Raw genomic sequence first — 14,029 nt, forward strand, 5'->3', positions numbered from 1 at the left:
CAACTTTTGAGAGAACAAGAGCTGAACCCAAGACAACAAGAAGGAAATAATTTCCAACGCTTTGTTTTTTCATATTTGCTTTGCTCTCCCGAGGCACTGAACTCTGAAGCATAGTTGGGGTAACATCCTCAAAGCTTGGCATTTCCAGTGAGGATTCAATGAAAATGAAAAACGGTCTCACTTTCATCAAAGCGCAACCGTGTCATTATTAGCTGTAGAGGGAGAAATATGCAACTTGACATAAATGAATAGTATCTTCCTGCATTCTCTCTTTCAAGAATGTCCTCTATTCTGTCTAGAAACTTCCATTGTTCCAGCCTTAGGGTGTATTATTGTCACTTTTTTAATCGTGATATTGTTTGACAAGGTGTGCCATTAGCACTGCTGGAGTATCCTGTGATTAACATTGTCACATTGCTCAGGGAAAATTTACTCAAAAGCAGTTCCCCAATGGTGTGAACCTTGAAGCAAAGATTATTGAGCAATCAGTTTGTGAAACAGTCGCTGAGGCTGTATCCGATCTTTCATCTTATCTTACCAAATACACCAGATCATAGTTCTGTTAATCAATGTGAAAAATGTAATGTTTAAATAATTTTAATCATATATACATCTTCCACTAACACAAGTTGAATTGTATTCCATATTTCTCCAACCTGTCGTTCAGGATGTTTTGACCGAGACAGTAAAATCCCAGCAGTTTTGCATGTCAAAATGACTTTTATTTGATCAAATTCAGCGCCTAGTCTCTTGAAATACGATGACACGCGCAATATGCTACTTAAAATACTGTCTGTATGCATGAAGAGTGAAGGAAATAAATGTCACCCGCATGCAAGGATTACTTCACTGTGCATGTACTGTTCCTGATGTACTGTAGACCTGTGCAGTGAGAAATAAGTGCTGCGGTCATGGTGTTGGACAGGTGGATACATTCGCCTTCACCTCTGACAACCCCATTCCTACTGGGTGAATTCAACATTTCTTAGGCAAATTGTTTCTCACTTAACCATGACTTAAAACTTCAACCATTGAAAATGTTAAAGTCCCTGTCCACTCCAAGTGTTTTAGTTATTGTTGTTTCTCCCTGATGTTTGGCCTTCCCTGTGCATGTTGACGTGAAGAGCTTGACACTAGGAGGCTGTTTCCATATTCATCTGCCCAAGAGGGAGAGATCTTCCACGCTCAACCTCAATTTGAGTTAAATAGGATAAAATCTCACGGTAACAGTGTATGTGATTGGCACTCCACAAGGTACTTTAAGTATTTTACAATTAAAAGTTTAATTGCATATTTATACATTCAGATTTTTTTTTCAGGGGAGAGGAGATATATCATATCTTTTTTAACATTCTTAACAAGATCAATTAACATATCTTTGTGGATAATACTTATCCATACTATTATTTTATAACACCCTTTATATTGTATTATTATAAAATATATTTTTATCAAAGGATCATTTACAGACAGAATTGCTGTTAATTCAAGGTAAGTGTTTTGACAGGCCTCACTTTGTGCACCTGTTCACCTAACAGGTGGCTCGACAACGTCTGGATGGAAACATCGGCTCCTGTGACATGATGGATTATGGCAGGAACACAGCTCCTCTTTCTGCTCAGACACACTCGCTCTTGCGATGATGGTGCTGTAAGACAAGCGTTAGCATCAGTCAGTCAGATTGGACTTTACATGGTGTGTGTGTGTGTGCGTGTGCGTGTGTGTGTGTGTGCGTGCGTGCGTGCGTGTGTGTGTTGGCCACCAAGCTGGAAATGAAGACAAGCAACCTGCACTGAGAAGTTATTCCCCTGGTCCACGGCAGGGACAGACCGAGAGATAAAGATGGAGCGCGCGAGCCAGAGAGAAAGAGAGAGAGAGAGAGAGAGAGAGAGAGAGAGAGAGACCCATTTTAGAGAAAAATTGTCCGACTATATTTGATAGATCTCACCGTAATATATTTGGTTTTAAATGAAAATTGTTGTCATCCAGCTCAAGCAGTGTCTGAGGGCTTATGATTTGTCGTGTGGATTCACAGCCAACCCCTGCAATTCCATCAGTCCCCGGTAGCTGACAGGAATGGATAGGCTCTATTAACGTAGATATAGGGGGCCTACGGCTGTGTTGTAACTAGTGCTATTAATCCACATAGTTGGTCTATCAAGGTGTTGCCCTGTACGGGATCAAAAGGAGTGGCCTCCTGTCACAGAAGCACCCCCAGGATTTAAAATGATTGTTTCGTGGAATTAATACAGATTTCAGCTCTCTTTTTGAAGGGGGACATATGCAGTTTCCTGCAGTATCGTGTCATTGTTTCTAATTTGGAGTAGAAACATATGACACGGATGATCACTTTGTCGCTCCTTTTCAAGTTGCTGCTATCATATTTTTTCTTTTTCTTTTTCCTGAGAAGAGTTTATCCAAATAATTTTATTTGTCTGCTCAGTTGGGAGCTATTGAACAATATCAAACTGCCTTTGACATGCAACTAGGTTGTATGTTTCAATGCATCTCAATGGCCCCTCAGACATGAGAGGAGAAGCGGAACATAGTTTGAGCCCTTTGATCAACACCAAAAACACCGGGTTCATGTCTCAGAGATATCCAGTCTCGAAAGGGACACACTGGGCTTTTACACTGTGTATATAAGCAATTTAGATCCAACATGAAGAATATTGTTTGAGCATTTGCATCTCAAAGGCATAATTGTAATTTTTGAAATTGGTCTGGAGCTAAGGTGAGATGGTTTCTTTGCTTTATTTTCTTCTCTTTTCTGCATTACGCTACTTTTATGTTCTGAGAACTGAGTGAACACCCTATGATTTTACAATTGGAAATTAAATACAGTAAATAAAAATGCAATGATCCATCAGTGGAAGTACTTCACCTTTTGGTATAATTTTAAAAAGGTTACACTGACATTGCTATTGATGTAAAACAAAGGGATGGTAATGCAATTTTCATTTCATTGATACTGTAGCCATTTTAATATATTGTTTGTAGAGAATTAAATAAGAAAATTAATGCAACTTCATAGCAAACACAAACTCAGAGGGACACCAACTTTGTCCCCTCAATGTGTACGCTTTTACTGTCCTGCATCTACTGTAATACGTTTGTAAATCCAGTGAATGCAAGTTGATGATGATGAAAAACATAATTTTAAAAAACCACGATGTTTCGACATGAGGATCACATTCCCTCTAAAAGCCCACAAATCAAAATGATCTTTACAGCATTCATTAATGAATGACACCTCAGGCTTCCTCGCAAGATTCCCTTTCAGTTGGAAAATGTCTGTCGTAAAATGTGCAACTTATATTGATTGTTCTAAATGTTAATGTCTTTTGAGCAGGGACATGTGGTATTTCACCATTAAAGCTACGATAAAGCATGTAATATTGTAATGATATTTACCAGCAGCTGTTCCTCGGCTTCTCCCATGGGGGTTGGGGAGGGAGGTCAAGTCGCCTCGTGGTTTTCTTTATTGATCAATGGAAGAAGAAGAACAGGAAGAAAATCAAATAAGATATTCTCGATATTCTGCACAGTGAAACTAAGAATTTCACTTGTGACATACACATATATGTAAAAAAGGCTTAGTTATTGCACTCCAGGAAAACGTATCTGCTGCTCAGCACAAATAATTTCAGAAAGCGGAGATTGATGGTAAGTACCAGTATTTTTATTTTTTTTATATTCATTGTTAATTTATTTCAGAAATTGAAATTCAGGCCGTCTCCCAAACATTTGATTAAAAAAATGCTCTGGATTTTCTGTTATTGCTTAAGACATGAAAAGCATGATAACTTTGTACCAAAACCAAGTGGTTCTTCAAGGAAGGAGCTGTTGGGACGCGGAAGTTGTGGTGCAATGTGGGAGAAGCTGTTCCCATAATTGCTTCGTTAAAAACCAGTTGCTTTGTGTGTCCTAGAGTAATTAAGCAGTTGGAATTTTACATTACACTAGTGAAAATTAACAAAGAGCACATCTGGGTGTCCCATAGGTTTAGTCATTAAAAAGCCCATTATTTTTCAAATTACTTTTTCAATCTTTCAGCCCCCCTAATCCAGCGGTATTTCCCAAAAGACAAGTTCCTGTTCTTGTTTTGAATGACTCCTTTAGGAAAGTTAAACATTTAGAGGATGGTGTGGCCTGCAATGGCTGCTAGTTACCGCTGAACTCTATTTTCCCAAAAAAAAAGAACAACTGTGAGAGGGAAGACACCACAAAGATACCAGAACGATGTAGCCCAGTCATTAATGACATCAATTAAAATAATAATAATGATAAAAATAAAAATAAATCATTCTACTAATCTGAAATGACAATACACCCACAAATATATTAAATCACTGAATTATTTTTAGCTCGTTGTGTATGACATTTCTAAAGCCTTCCTTATTGACCACAGTCTCTTGTGGAAAGCATTGCAATTATTGAAAAGCAATACTCTCCCTTGAATGTGCTCCATTATTCACAATCATAATTGAAAATGTTCTCATGGGGAGAGCTGACATCAGAAGGTGTCACTGAAACCATCATAAAATCATTAAGAAATATGATGTTTTGATTTGTCAATTGGGGAATTTTCCCAATTCCCGTAAGAATATATAGTTTTATTTAAGATGTACAGGGAGGACAGCCGACGACAATTAACAAAAGTAAAATCAAGTCATAAAAGAAAATCAATTTTGACCTAGCAAGAGTCTTTGGGCTGCCGGGAACAAACACCTTTATCTCCATATCACATGTAGGTAGTAGGTAATGCAAATATATTTGGTGCACTTTTATATTAAGGAGTCATTTTTTATTCGCAATCACGGTGGAATGGCCTTCATCTAAAAATCACTTTCAAGTTTAACCAGCCGTTGTTCAGTTGCACTACTGTTCTTGGTTACCATGCAGGTGATGACTTTAAGTGGGGGTGATTGGTCCTGGTCAAACATAACCCTGACATCTGGTCTAACCAAAACCGAATGTGCAGGAAGTATTTTAGCACCTGAGGGAAATTGCCCTTAGTAAGAATTTCTATTCCCTGACCTTAACTGCTGCCACCAATTTGTTGGATCTTTTAATGGTTTCTTTTTGTAGAACCTTTAAAACACCTCAAACTGTGAGGGAAACCTTGCCTTCGTTTGACCAAAAGCAAACCTCAGCGATTGTTTTAAAAATTCAAATCAATAGAAGAAACACAGGGGAAATGATTATGTCTAATTCGAGGAAAGGACCAAAACAACTATATACAAGCTCCGGGGCTGAGAATATTAGTTTTACATCAAATCATCGTGGATATACGAGCCCCGTTTATTCTCCCTGTGGTTGAATTTATTGATGTTTGCTGTGAGCATTTCTCTGCCATGCAGCTTTCAGAAATTTCTACAGTACACAGGACCATCCATGAAAAGGCTTCAAACTGAAAACAGAAATTCATGGCTGGCATATCAACAATGTTTTTCTCTTCAGGGGCCACTGATGTTCCAACATCATAGAGATCCTTTGGTTGAGACAAATACATATACATGACCTGCTGTATACAGTTGAAGTTAGATTGCAAGCACCACTATGTCACCGCAAATGTGAGATATAATACTGCATGTTAAAAAATATAGTTCTGATAAGAATATAATAATAGTAATAATAATAATGATAAAAAATCTTAAAACATTTAAGTATTTAAGATGGCTCAAGATATCTAAGACGTGCTACTAATTTCCATTTTTTGTCCTATTTTCTCATGTCATGTTGCTCTACAAGTCCCATTTTCATATTCTGCATTCATACAATGGAAAGCAGTTACACGATACTGTTGATACTTGTGGATCCACAGTATCAAAAGCAGAAAGTTTGTTATAATAGCAAGAGTTTTTCTTTTAAACATGTATAGCTGATATGAATAAAGCATGGTTCATATGCAGAGTCCAGAGAATGAACATAGTTAATCTTTCAACACGAGCCTGAAATAATCTCAAGCTGCGGCGAACTTTATAAGTGCCACCTTTTTTGAGTAGGGAGCATGGCATAATATACTCACACCTCCTCAAAAATTCTCAAAGAGTACAAAATATAGGCAATGAATTATTTACCAACGTCAGAATATTTCTGGAGGTTGGTAACAGTGGTGGAGAGTAGCAAAGTCTTTCATCCATGTGAGACTCTTGACAGTTGTTGCTGCTGTAAAAGCCAAAGACCAAGATAAGAGTATGCTTTGACCAGCCTTGCCTCCCCATGATAAATCTTTATCATTTTAGGTGATGGCCTGACCTCTAAGATGGGTGCTGGCCAAGGGGGTCCTCATTAATACAACTTGAAATCCTCTTGGCTCATTCCGTCTATTTTCTTGATGCCTGTGACCTTTCCAGGATTGCAGCTATCAAACGAAACCCATTTTTGAAGCCACAGAACTGGAGAGGAGTTTCAAGAGCAGATTGCATGATTCTGTTTGGTCAGAGAGGGGGACTGATATGTTGTCTGTGAATATCTTTTGACACGATGAGCTTGAATTAATTTCCTGCATTTGTCTGTTCTTCTCAGTCAGTGTTTGACAACTAGAACTGAAAGGCTGTCTGCAGATGAGAGCACAGACCAAGTGGCTGGCTGTAGGTTTCAGGAGAGCTTGTTTTTAGACATGAACTCCAGAAAATGTTTAGAAAATCTGGTCATTTTCCAGAGTTTGTCCTTTACATATGATGAACACAATAGCATATATTCCAAGTCAGAGGCGTTCACAACAGCAAGGAAATTTCCAGAACATTTAGGCGTGATAGTTGAACACAATCGTCTGTTTTTTTCTTATGTATTTTTACATGGGCTCACTCTGACATTTACCTGGGGGCCAGCAGGAAAAGTTGCAGAAAATGTCCGGAGCAACATTTTGCAGACTTTGCTTTATCACATATACAGTTGCCCAATCTGGAAAGTTAAGGAAAACGTCTCTACTTGCTTTGGTTATAAGCTTAGGTAATATCATATCATAGATGCAAGCTGTGCTACATCATAGAAACATCTTTAGAATAAAAGAAATGTGGTTAAGCTCTATATGGATACAAAAAAGGAGAAAAAATGAAGCTGTTATGATTACTTGCTATACACTGACATAGCTACATGCCACATGCTTTTACTGAAAACTTATCAAATTGTGTGCACACAGTCAACGTCCTAAAGAACTCCTGAGCAGGGTAATTTTGCAAGCCTAAACATGTGGTGTAATGATTTGTTGAAACCATGCATTTGTTAATAGCACACCAACATACAGTATACTAGTTCTACAGTATACCCATAGGGTTGCTTTTCTCATCAATGCTATGGTTTCTTCTTCTAAGGGAGCTTTTGTTCTTCATCTAGCAATTTCACCTAGAGAAGTGCTAAGATCAGGGCACAGTCAATATCCAGGCTACCAGCAATTTCACAACAAACTAGTTATACTAACACAGATAAACTGTACACATAGAGACGTATATAAGAAAGTAGTATTATGGGAATGAAAATGTCTGGTGTCTGGTAGCCCTTAGAGTCATACATTTTTTATTTTAAAATGACAGCGCTGTTATTAATTTCTTTAGGAAATAGAGGTTTTGTGTCACAATTAAGTCACTGACTCTAATTATAGTATGATTAATGGTATGGTAATTGCGACCCTTTTGTGAAACACATTAACTCGGTCAAAATTAATCATTTTTGAATAAAAACACTCAAATACCGATGATGGAATGACCATTGCCAAGGGTTAAAGAACACGGAAAATGTCTATGGAAAGCTACAATTCATATACTCTGGTAGAGCATTTACATAAGGCAGGAATAGACTCTCAGGGCTGTGATATCTAAAAAATTAATAATGACAAAATTGCAAGCTCAGCTGAGTGTTGTGCTACTTTTACACTTCACACAGCAATGTGCAAAATAATGTCAATATATAACAGTTGTGTCCTTTACATCCTTCATGTAATACCCCCCCCCCCCCCCCCCCCCCCCGCATATTAATGAAAACATTTTTAAAGAAGTTTGTACGTAAGACTTATCTTCATGGCTCATACGAGTTCAAGTTATATTAGAGAAGCTGAAAAGATAATGTCAAGGTTGAAGAACCCACTTGAATGATTTTGGCAAACGGAGCCCTCTAAAGCCGAAATGCTTTGCTTTAATTCATGCACATATTATTAGCGGGTCTGAGGGGGGAAGAGCCGAGACAAATTGATCTTAAAAGACACAAACTAGTGTAGACTGCCCCTCAGACATTTGTTTAGTTGTAGTGTTTATCCCATCACACAGCACCTGTAATTTCTCCCATATGGTGCATAACTGATATGGATTAAACAATTAAGACTGTTTTCTCTGCATGACTACTGGCTGCTCTCCCTGGCTTGAAGAACTGTGTTTCAAATTAAATTGCCCAAAAAGATGAGCCTGCTTTACTCCCCCCAAACAATTACATATGGCAGGTCTTACTATCTATAATTCATTAAAAGGGGGAGGTGTTGTGGCTCAAAATAAAATTCAGACCTTTTGTTTATTTACCAAAAAGATGTTTTTTTGGTCATGTTTTTTTGGTCATGTTTGCCAGCTTTTCCCAATTAATCTTCTAAGGCCATTGCTTGCTGTTGAGTCATTGCAAACATTAAGGTCAGGGTCTGGTTAGAAGGGAAATCAAACCAACTTAGATTCAAGACTGTGTTGATTATGATAAAATAAAGTGCATTAAATGTAAAGTAAAACTTACTGCATCAAAATGTACTGTATAAGTAGAACACGAGCCCAAACAATGATGCAGATTGTATAGCCACATGCGACGCATGCTGCTACAGAAGAAAAGTCACATTTGATTCTGTATGAGAGTGAGGTAAGGTAGCAGAGCGTAATCCTGTTGTATGATACTGATAAAACTCACAAAGTAACCATGCACATTAAAGTGAAAATGTCTTTGTGACATTTTTAAATTAACAACTGTCATAAACTTTGTCCTTACGTTCTTTGCAAATTAATGCGTTTCACTTTCGCAATCCTCCCTTGTCATCACATACATGTTAACTCAGTCATTCTCACAGCATCGAACTGCAAATCGGTAGAAAAAAAAGAAGCAGGGGAAAAAAAAAATCCTTTTGATTGAGGGAGAGCTCAATCCAATTAAGGTTTATAAAGACAGTGAGGACAGGTGTACTATTTCTGTGGCGACTCAAAGATTTGTGACAATACCCCAAAGCAAAGGCTTCAACTGCACAAAGGACGCCCAAGTGTGTTAGGGTTAATTGGATGACCCAATCCATCTCAATTAAAGACTTTAAGGCACACATCCCCTTGTGTGTGTGCGTGTGTGTGTGTGCGTGTTTGTGTGTGTGTGCGTGTAAATTGAAATCAGCTACAGATGGCTCCTCCTGTGGGGTTGCTCCAAATAATTGCTGGCAGATACCACCGGTGGGGGGTGGGTGCATTTGCTCAGAGAGTCATAAAATAATTTTAAGTATTTGGGTCAAACTCAGTGTTGACTAGCACCATGCGTGCGTGATGATGCTAATGCTACAGAAGGGTATAGGCCTTAACAGACACCACGTTGAAGACTGTGCCGCTGCACTTAATGAGGCCACTTTTGTAAAGAACTTCAGCAGTCCGTGGGTGGGTGGGTGGGAGAGAGGGTGGGTGCATAAGTATCTGTTAATGAATTAATTTTTCAACCAGTCACAAAATAGGCCATCATACCTGGCATTAACACAGGAGTGTGTGGTGGTCCGATCACAAGTGGACAGTTAAGGGGCTTTAGAATGTGTGAAACATTCAAGATTAAATCTCATCTCCCAGCTCTATATACAAATAAACACGTACGGCGAAGACCAAATATAATGTTGTTTTTGTTTGTGTATGTATGTGTCTATACAGAGAGAAAGAGAGAGAGCATAGAGCAAGGAAGGTTGAGCGAATTGATGCGCTGCGCACGGCTCTACAATAAAATAGAAAATCAATATGTGGCGGTCATTGTTGATAATATTAAGGGGCCGCCACAAATTAATTAATGCAGGAGAGGCACTGAAGAGCGTAAAAATATTTTCGGTTCATTATGAAACCGTAGCAGCCCAAGAGGACATCAGTGGAGTAGGTGGCCCAGGACGCATAGTTAGAGTAATCGTCAAATATTAATCCTCAGTTTAATGCAAATTCTACACATTCCCATGTTAAAGTTTACAGTTAGAGGGAATATTTTTTTTTAAATGGTTTGGAGTCAGCGTGCAGGCATTTGTCTCTATATACTGTATGAGTTTTACATACTTTTTTAGCAGTCAATTTAGTTTACTGATAAGAAAAAAAATATCTTGAGAGAGTTTAAAAAGAAAATCATAAGCGTAACATTTCGTATACTTTATCAATATTATTTAAATGGATTGATAGAAACAAGATGGACTCGAAATAAACTGCTGTGCTTATGGTATTGATATGATATAGAATATCATTGTTTTCCTTAAGACATATTTCCTTGAGTAATTATTCAAGGTTGATGTTCCAGTTACCCGCTAATGACATGATAACTTTCAAGACTTCTTACACTTATAATAGACGTATTTCTTTTTTTTGCAAATATCTCAATACATCCGCACTTTCAACATATTAGGCGACAGGTTTATTTGATCCTATTCATATGCCCAAAGATGTCTACAATAAGAACTCAATGGAAAGCCATCAAAAGCTAATCAATTCAACTAAATTAACATTTTCTCGAGGTGGAAGCGATTACAGCTGTAGGAACATCTGCTATCAATGTCTTAGCTTTTCATTCAAGTAAAAAAAAATATGATTGATTGCTCAAATTCATTTTTTTCACTACATTGGTTCATCGTCATCATCGCCATTACAACGAGAAGACAAAAAGCCATTCTTTTCTCTGTGATGTATAATCAATTATGGAACCATGGCACCATTCATGAGCAAAATGAATGATGAGTGTCAAATGTGAGGCAAATTGAATAGACATTATATGCCATTAGTACCAACTGTGCAGTTAATACTTAATATACACACCCATATTTGATGAAAAAATAATGTCCAGAAAAGACTCAAATGACTCTCCAGGCCTAGTCCACTGGCACTTTTCAGTGTCAAGCTGTGCGACTGGCCACATTTCAGAATTATTGTGGTAATGTTTTGAAAACCTAGTTCTATGACTACAGATCAACTCAATTTTGTACATTTATATTCCATTTACATTTCAGTAATTGTAAGATATTAAGTTAAGAAATATACATATATTTTCACATATATTTCATTGTTACAAATGTGTCTCTGATAAACCTGGACTTCACACACAATAGGGATTTGTGCAATGACAATAAAAGGTATTGAAAGCCAATTATGGTATCCAGAACCTGCATGGTTATCAGAAATGTATAAGTGAATGCTAAAAAATGTAAAGAAACATATCAACGATCCAGAAAAAAACAAACAAACAGTGCACATGTACACACAGACATTCCCACCCTGGGCCACTCCCACCTCACAATGGGCATCTCGGTCGTTTGTGTTGACACCTATGGAATTGATTTCCCATGGCAGCATGGTCCATCTATTGCCACAAACATTGGCAGGGTTGCAGTCACATCATGTTGACACAGAACACAATCACTTCTGCTTGTCTGCATTGTTCCAGTGGCACTACAAAAAGAAGAAAGAAAAAAAAGACACGGTCTAGAGGATGTCCGCTGGGATGCAACGCATCATCTCTGAGATTCAATGTTGACCTCAATTTGTCATTAGCACTGAGACGCTTTCGTCTGCACATCAGGCGGGGAGAAAAGCAGCTCGGTAATCAAAGGTTTTTCTCCCCCAAATGCAAACAAACACACACACACAGTTCCTCTATCAATGGAGATTGAAGAAGAGAAAAGGGGTACATCTCAATTCCAGTGGGCCAGGCTTTAAACACCTAAGTTGGTGAATGTTGTTGAACCTGTGACACAACACAAAGAAAACCGTAACAGGAAAATATATTGATGACAAACACCAATATATATATATAGTATAGTTGTTAAAAAAAGCATATAAAAAAGTATATAAGTATAGTTGTTAAATAAGTTTATATACTTATTTAACAACAAATTGGCATACCAAGTTCGCCCACTCTAATTTCAATATAACGATTGAATTTATTCCCAGAATTCTTGATAAGCTGTTGAAAATAAAATGGGAACAAGATGAAATATCAGAGACAGCAGTTGATAAGACAAATGCCTCATCAATGATGCTGTGACACGGAATCAATTGAACTCATCAGTAGGTGAAAAATTAATTCCAAACAGGGAAATGTATTAATGATGGTCAAGTTTGTCCAATTTGAATTGACTGACTGTGCAAATATGGAATGCATACATACATTTAGCAATCCTTTAACACCTAGACATCAATGTTGATTTTGTAATTACAGGACATCCAATCAGGTTTTAATCACTGTCCACACAGGCCTGTTTACTTACTTCTTTGTCTTTGCTTCAACACTAGTCATATTTGCCCTGCCGTCATTGCTTTGGAAGAATTTGAGGGGTCTGGTATTTTAAGTTTTTGCAGAAAAATGTTGGTAATCCACCTTGAGTATTATTGCATAGGCGCTGTATTGTTCTTTCAAAATGAGATAGAACACATTTTGGCAGTGTGAAACATTTAGGAGAAACATTTGCTTTTCATCCAGCAGTGTATACTGTAGCCATGAACTTCAACAGCTCCATAATCTTTTGTCTATCCTGCATTGATATTTTCCAACCAATTGAATGTCACGGTCTAGACTTATTTAGTGCATTCTCTTTCAGGGAACTACATGGCAATGCCATTGAACATGTTTTCATTCTGTTAGTGTACAATAGTGATGGCTGTATTAAAGTTTACCCTCAAGTTGGCTGTATGAGCTCTTCTTCGACAAACATGTTTCACAGAAAACACATCAAAATGTTAGACAAGTTTCCAAAGTCTGTGCCTGAGCATTATCTAACATTGGATTCCCATTTACTCAGGGTGTGGGCTGCATTGATATTTTGTTACAACAACAGATGCAGCAATTATTAATGAAGACATGTCCCACAGGTAATTACAACACTAATTTGGTTACGGTAGACTGGTCAACTATCTGATTCTTCCATTGAGGCGATTTGTTTGACCGAACATGGGACTAATTACCCCATAGATGGGGAGTTACTCTGCTAACTGCTTCAGCTCAAAAGGTCCCTACCACAGTCTCCAATAAGCATCATAATGAACCAGCAGAAGCATCACTTAACCATTGTCTAGTGAAAGGTTTAATTGTGGGGCTACACAGAACATTTGCACGCATGCAGTACGTAGATTGATGAAGTGGCTAATGACAAAAGTGCAAATATAAATATATACAATGCTGTACGTTTCAGGTGAACTTGCAGTGACTAATAAAGATGTTTGCATTCATCTCCCAAACTACAAGATGTTGGCAAAATGATCTACAGCCATTTATTTGTCTGCTCCCTGTGTTAATGTGGATAAATGACAAAGTTGTCCAGGAGTCATGAGGCTAATCTGCAATTGTCTGCCAAAGCCAGACAACACTGCAATTGAACTTGTAGTGAAGGCAACATGCCTAGTTAAATCCGTTTACATCCACACTTCAGTAATAATTATTGATTTACTGAATCAATACACTCATTGATTGTGTTGGTCATTTCATTGAATGGTTAAAGCATGGTAATGCATGTTTCTTAATCACGATTTAATGTATTCTCTGTTACAGTTAGTACAGACCAGTTAAAGCCTCACACAAACATGTTACATGTTTTTTTATTGAAAATGTAAGCATACCAACATTTGCAACAAGGACCTTAATATAAGCTCCCAGTGCTCTGCTCATGCTTTTGCTTATTTCTACCAGCCGGCAATATAGAGTTGTTGTAATGTAGTTGTGTCATTTAACGTAACTATCACTGCACCACTCTTCCCTGCTCCACATGCCCCACGACTAAAGTGAACAATATAACACAAGGGGCATTGCATGCCAACCTGCTAATGGTAGTTTTCTGGTCATTTTATTTTTACAC

General features: G+C 37.8%; 1 long non-coding RNA gene across 1 annotated transcript in view; it reads right to left on the reverse strand.

The window, feature by feature from the left end:
* Window positions 1-757: 757 nt before the first annotated feature.
* LOC118319880 overlaps window positions 758-14,029 on the reverse strand; it is a 90,385-nt gene continuing 77,113 nt past the window's right edge. Inside the window, exons 3-4 of the long non-coding RNA XR_004796147.2 lie at window positions 3,415-3,479; window positions 758-1,648 (exon numbers count right to left, since the gene is read on the reverse strand). This is a non-coding gene — a long non-coding RNA (uncharacterized LOC118319880). The remainder of the gene's footprint in view (window positions 1,649-3,414; window positions 3,480-14,029) is intronic.

The sequence above is a fragment of the Scophthalmus maximus genome, chromosome 9 (genome assembly GCF_022379125.1).
Source record: "Scophthalmus maximus strain ysfricsl-2021 chromosome 9, ASM2237912v1, whole genome shotgun sequence".
NCBI lineage: Eukaryota > Metazoa > Chordata > Actinopteri > Pleuronectiformes > Scophthalmidae > Scophthalmus > Scophthalmus maximus.